Source organism: Coregonus lavaretus (assembly GCF_964263955.1).
Source record: "Coregonus lavaretus genome assembly, contig: HAP1_SCAFFOLD_284, whole genome shotgun sequence".
NCBI lineage: Eukaryota > Metazoa > Chordata > Actinopteri > Salmoniformes > Salmonidae > Coregonus > Coregonus lavaretus.
The window spans coordinates 74,001-80,000 of NW_028157808.1; the positions used below are offsets into that span (position 1 = coordinate 74,001).

The following is a 6,000-nucleotide window of genomic DNA, read 5'->3' on the forward strand; positions in this document are numbered from 1 at the left end:
AGTGAATGAAGGCTCCAGGGGTAACAGGGATCCCGTCCAATGCGCTGGGTCTGTGCCCCCCCCAGTGGCAGCGAAGCGTCCTATGAAGCCGGTGGTGGGTGGTCCAGAAGTCCTGGGGGGGGGAGACACAGACACAACAGGGCGGAATGAAACCAGGCAGCAGTACAGTTCAAGGGAAATCCAAAATACGTAGTAGCAAGGCAGAAGGCTGGTCAGAGTTACCGGGATTGAAGAGTAGTCAGGAGTCGTAATGGCAGAAGCAGGTCTGGATCTCCTGAGGCAGAAGAGTATCCAAAAAACAGGCAGGTCCGGGGTCACAAAACCAGGGTAAGCCAGAAGCGCGAGCAAACAGGTTCCGGGTGTGAGCTTTGCAGACGATCTGACACCGGAGAGCTGAAAGACAGGGCCTTAAATACTGGGAGAGGTAGTGGGTAATGCAGCGCAGCTGGCAGAGTAATTAGAGCAGAGCAGAGCAGGGACAGGTGGAGCTAGTTAGGCTGAGTAGAGAGAGTGGTGAGCAGAGTGGAAGAAAATTAAGCTGGTAACCCGGTGGAGTGAGAGGCCCATGACAGAACCCCCCCCCCAAGGGACGGCCCCAGAAGTCCCAAGAGCAACACCACGCCGGGCGGGAGGAGGGGAGCCGGAGGAGGGCTAGAACTCCTCCGAACGGTCCGAGTGAACGTCCTCATCCTCGGAGGAAGCCGGAGGGCCGTGGTCGGGAGATGGGACAGGTCCCGAGACAGGATCAGGCACAGGACAGGAAGCCGAGTGGGCCGGACGGTTAGGGACCCCTCTGGGGCGGCCCCTACGGATTGCAGGTTGATCAGGATGCCGTTGGTGGAAAGCGGTGATGAGAGTCCTATCCACAATCCGACTAGCTGGCACCCAGGTCCTTTCCTCAGGTCCATAGCCCTCCCAGTCAATGAGGTACTGGAGACCCCTACCCCTCCGTCTGGACCGAAGCAGGCGGCGGACGGTGTAAACCAGACCACCATCGACGAGCCGTGGAGGAGGAGGACCAGGCGCAGCAGGGACCAGCGGACTCTCATGGATGGGCTTAATCTTAGACACATGGAAAGTGGGGTGCACCCTCAGGGAATTAGGCAGTTGGAGCCGGACAGCAGTTGGGCTAATCACTCTTATGATAGGGAATGGGCCAATGAACCGAGGTGCCAGCTTCTGCGACTCCACCCTGAGTGGCAGGTTCTTCGATGACAACCACACCCTTTGACCAACATGGTAGGTGGGAGCAGGAATTCTCCGACGGTTGGCCCCGGTAGTGTAGCTGGCAACGGACCTGAGGAGTGTGGCTCGGGCTTGTGACCAGGTGCGGCGACATCGACGGGCAAAAGCAAGTGCAGATGGGCAAGTAACCTCCTCCTCCTGGCTGGCAAATAGAGGAGGCTGGTATCCATAAACACATTGGAAAGGGGACATACCGATGGCAGAGCAGGTCAGAGAATTGTGTGCGTACTCCACCCATGTCAATTGCTGCGACCAGGAGTGGGGGTTGCGTGAAGTCATGCATCGCAGTGCCTTCTCGAGCTCCTGATTAGCCCGCTCTGACTGCCCATTGGATTGGGGATGGAATCCGGAAGTCAGACTGACTGTGGCTCCCAGCAGGTGACAGAACTCCTTCCAAAAAGCGGAGGAGAATTGTGGACCACGGTCAGAAACTACATCCTTTGGCAGTCCGTGGATCCGGAAGACGTGTTCCAGGACCACCTGGGCGGTCTCCTTGGCGGTTGGGAGCTTGGGGAGGGGAATGAAGTGTGCCATCTTGCTGAAACGGTCAACGATGGTGAGAATGACGGTCATGCCACTTGAAGGGGGCAGCCCCGTGACAAAGTCAAGGGCGATGTGAGACCAGGGACGTCTGGGCACAGGCAGGGGCTGCAGCAATCCGGCTGGGGGCTGGCAGGACGACTTGTGTTGGTTGCAGATGGGGCAGGCTTGGACGAATTCCCGTACATCCTTCCTCAGAGAGGGCCACCAGAACCTCTGGGCGAGCAGGTTGTAAGTGCGGGTGGAGCCAGGGTGACAAGCTAGGCGGGAGTCATGTCCCCACTGAACGACCTGGGACCTCAGGTCTTCGGGGACAAAAAGGCGGTCAGCTGGGCAAGTGCTGGGACCTGGCTGGTTACGGAGAGCCTCCAGCACCTGTTCCTCAACAGCCCAGGTCAGAGCTGCAACGATGCAGGGACTTGGCAGAATCGACACAGGGTCCTTGGAGGGGGTGTCATCCTTCTGGAATTGACGGGAGAGGGCGTCTGGCTTGGTGTTGCGTGATCCAGGCCGGTATGACAGAGTGAAATTAAACCTGGTGAAGAACAGGGCCCAGCGGGACTGCCTGGAGTTCAACCGTTTGGCCGTGCGGATGTACTCCAAGTTCTTATGATCGGTCCAAACGAGAAATGGAATGGTGGACCCCTCCAGCCAGTGACGCCACTCCTCCAAGGCAAGCTTCACAGCCAGCAGCTCACGGTTCCCTATGTCGTAATTGCACTCAGAGGGGGACAACCGACGTGAGAAAAAGGCACAGGGATGGAGCTTCCTATCCTCCGCAGCCCACTGAGAAATCACAGCACCAACTCCCACATCCGAGGCGTCCACCTCCACAATGAATTGCCGGTCCACATCAGGCATCTGGAGGATGGGAGCGGAGGTGAACCTCACCTTGAGGGTACTGAAGGCTTTGTCGGCTGCTGGGGTCCAGGTGAAGGGTTGCTTGGTGCTGGTTAGAGCAGTGAGAGGGGCAGCAACGGTACTGTAGTTCCGGATAAACTTCCTATAGAAGTTAGCAAACCCCAGAAACTGTTGCAGCTTCTTTCTGTTCTCCGGAACTGGCCATGAAGTGACTGCTGATACTTTGGCAGGATCCATTTGGATACTTCCCTCTGCCACTATGTACCCCAGGAAGGCCACTGTCTTGACGTGAAACTCACATTTCTCTGCCTTGGCGTAGAGGGAATTCTCCAGAAGACGATGAAGGACTTGCTGGACATGGCGGGTGTGTTCAGACAGGTTTCTGGAGTAGATTAAGATGTCATCCAGGTAAACGAAGACAAACTTGTTTAACATGTCCCGCAGTACATCATTCACTAGAGCCTGGAACACAGCAGGAGCATTGGTGAGGCCAAAAGGCATAACCAGATACTCGTAGTGGCCTGTTGGTGTATTGAATGCGGTTTTCCATTCATCTCCCTCCCGGATCCGCACTAGGTGGTAAGCGTTTCTGAGATCCAACTTGGTAAAAACAGTGGCTCCCTGGAGCAACTCAAAAGCAGAGGTGAGCAGAGGCAGAGGGTAACGGTTTTTCACTGTGATGTCGTTGAGTCCCCTGTAGTCGATGCAGGGGCGAAGAGATCCGTCCTTCTTCCCCACAAAGAAGAAGCCAGCACCAGCAGGAGATGAAGATGAACGGATTAATCCTGCGGACAGAGAGCCATTGATGTAGTCCTCCATGGACTTTCTTTCAGGAGCAGACAACGAATAAAGACGACCCCTTGGAGGAGCTGTTCCAGGGAGGAGGTCGATGGCACAGTCGTACGGTCGGTGAGGGGGCAGAGATGTGGCTCTTGCTTTGTTAAACACCTCTCTGAGACCATGGTAGCATTCTGGGACATTGGAGAGGTCAGGAGCGGAGTTAGTAGGTACTGGCCGAGGGGGTAGTGCGGCAGCAAGCAGGCAGGTTCGGTGGCAGTCCTCTCCCCACTCCCTGATCACCCCGGTCACCCAGTCGAGCTGAGGGTTGTGCCGGCGGAGCCATGGGTAACCCAGGATGAGGGGTTGGCCTGGAGAGGGGAGCAGGTGAAACTGGATAGTTTCTTGATGGTTTCCGGACAGACCCATCGAGACCGGGGCCGTGACATGAGTGACCGATCCGAGTAAGTGTCCGTCCAGTGCCCGGGCAGGAATAGGAGGTGTCAAACGGAGGTTCTCCAGTCCCAGTTGGCGTGCCAGCTTGATGTCCATTATGTTGGCTTCGGCGCCAGAATCCACCAGAGCAGCCAGGGTGTGAGTTGAGTCAGAGAGGCGGAGGTGAACTTGCAGCAGGGGTTTGCGGTCGGAGGACTGGATGGTCATTGAACTCAACCGGACTCCCCCTATGCCCGGTGAGCTTCGGCCCTTTAAAGGGCAGGTTACCACACGATGTCCATCACCTCCACAATAGAGGCAGAGGTTTGAGGTGAAGCGGCGCTGGCGCTCTGCAGGAGTGAGGGAGGCTCGCCCAATCTCCATAGGCTCCGACTGATCAAGCTGACCTGGGTGAGTGGCAGTAGATGACAGGAGCCCAGTCGGATCTCTCCGAATGCCGGTAGTAGGTGGACCTTGGCGCCCCCTCTCACGACGACGGGTCTGTATCCTTCTGTCGATCCTGACAGTCAGTGCGATGGCTTCATCAAGAGTGGAAGGCAGTTCATGGGAGACCAACTCGTCCTTGATATAGTCAGCCAAACTATGGAAGAACGCGTCCACCAACGATGGTGTGTTCCAAGAACTTCGTCTAGCCAGGGTTCGGAAGTCGATGGAATGGTCTGCGACTGTACGTCTGCCTTGTCGAATACTGAACAGTTCACGAGACGCCTCTGCGGTGGGTGAATCCAGGTCAAACACCTTCAGCATCTCCTCAGCAAACAGGTCGAAGGTTGCACATGCGGGGGTTTGACGTTCGAACTCTGCTGTTCCCCAGAGTCGAGCTCGGCCCGTCAGGTGAGTGATGGCATACCCAACTTTAGCCCCCTCCGTGGCGAAGGTCCTTGGCTGCAAGGAGAACTGAAGTCGGCAGCTAGTCAGGAATGGCCGGACCTGGGTTGAATCGCCGTTGAACCGCTCGGGGTTTCCAATCTTGGGTTCCGGAGCAGCGGCTGCAATGACCGGGGCAGGTAACTCGGGGGCTGGGCTGGTGGGCAGACTGGCTGGGGTAAGGTTGGTGAGGAGTTGAATGATCATGGCGAGTTGTTGTTGCTGCTGCTGGAACTGCTGCTCATGCTCATCGGTTTCCATGTCGGGGAAAGTGTGCGCTGAGTCCATAATGGTCAGATCGTACTGTCACGGTTCAGACAGACGACCAGAGGACCACAATTGCGTCACACCAGAAAGTTTATTAAACTTAAGGGAAAAGGGAAGTAGGGAGTGAATGAAGGCTCCAGGGGTAACAGGGATCCCGTCCAATGCGCTGGGTCTGTGCCCCCCCCAGTGGCAGCGAAGCGTCCTATGAAGCCGGTGGTGGGTGGTCCAGAAGTCCTGGGGGGGGGAGACACAGACACAACAGGGCGGAATGAAACCAGGCAGCAGTACAGTTCAAGGGAAATCCAAAATACGTAGTAGCAAGGCAGAAGGCTGGTCAGAGTTACCGGGATTGAAGAGTAGTCAGGAGTCGTAATGGCAGAAGCAGGTCTGGATCTCCTGAGGCAGAAGAGTATCCAAAAAACAGGCAGGTCCGGGGTCACAAAACCAGGGTAAGCCAGAAGCGCGAGCAAACAGGTTCCGGGTGTGAGCTTTGCAGACGATCTGACACCGGAGAGCTGAAAGACAGGGCCTTAAATACTGGGAGAGGTAGTGGGTAATGCAGCGCAGCTGGCAGAGTAATTAGAGCAGAGCAGAGCAGGGACAGGTGGAGCTAGTTAGGCTGAGTAGAGAGAGTGGTGAGCAGAGTGGAAGAAAATTAAGCTGGTAACCCGGTGGAGTGAGAGGCCCATGACAGCGCGTACATCAACTCGGCAGGTTCAGCCCTATTGGGTCTCCAGGTTCAGCCCTATTGGGTCTCCAGGTTCAGCCCTATTGGGTCTCCAGGTTCAGCCCTATTGGGTCTCCAGGTTCAGCCCTATTGGGTCTCCAGGTTCAGCCCTATCGAAGCCTATAGTTTGGGTCTCCACATTTCATCCACGCACATTATGAGGGCATACAATAACAATTTAGAATAATGGCAGAGCTATTTATAGCTTGTTTCAATGTGGAAAAGGAGCCACAATACATGTCATGTTGATACGACTGGTT

At 56.0% G+C, this 6,000-nt stretch overlaps 1 protein-coding gene across 1 annotated transcript in view; it reads left to right on the forward strand.

Moving 5' to 3' along the window:
* LOC311124911 (aminopeptidase N-like) overlaps positions 1 to 6,000 on the forward strand; it is a gene marked incomplete at its 5' end in the record, with an annotated part of 67,572 nt that overhangs the window by 38,425 nt on the left and 23,147 nt on the right. The window lies entirely within an intron of this gene.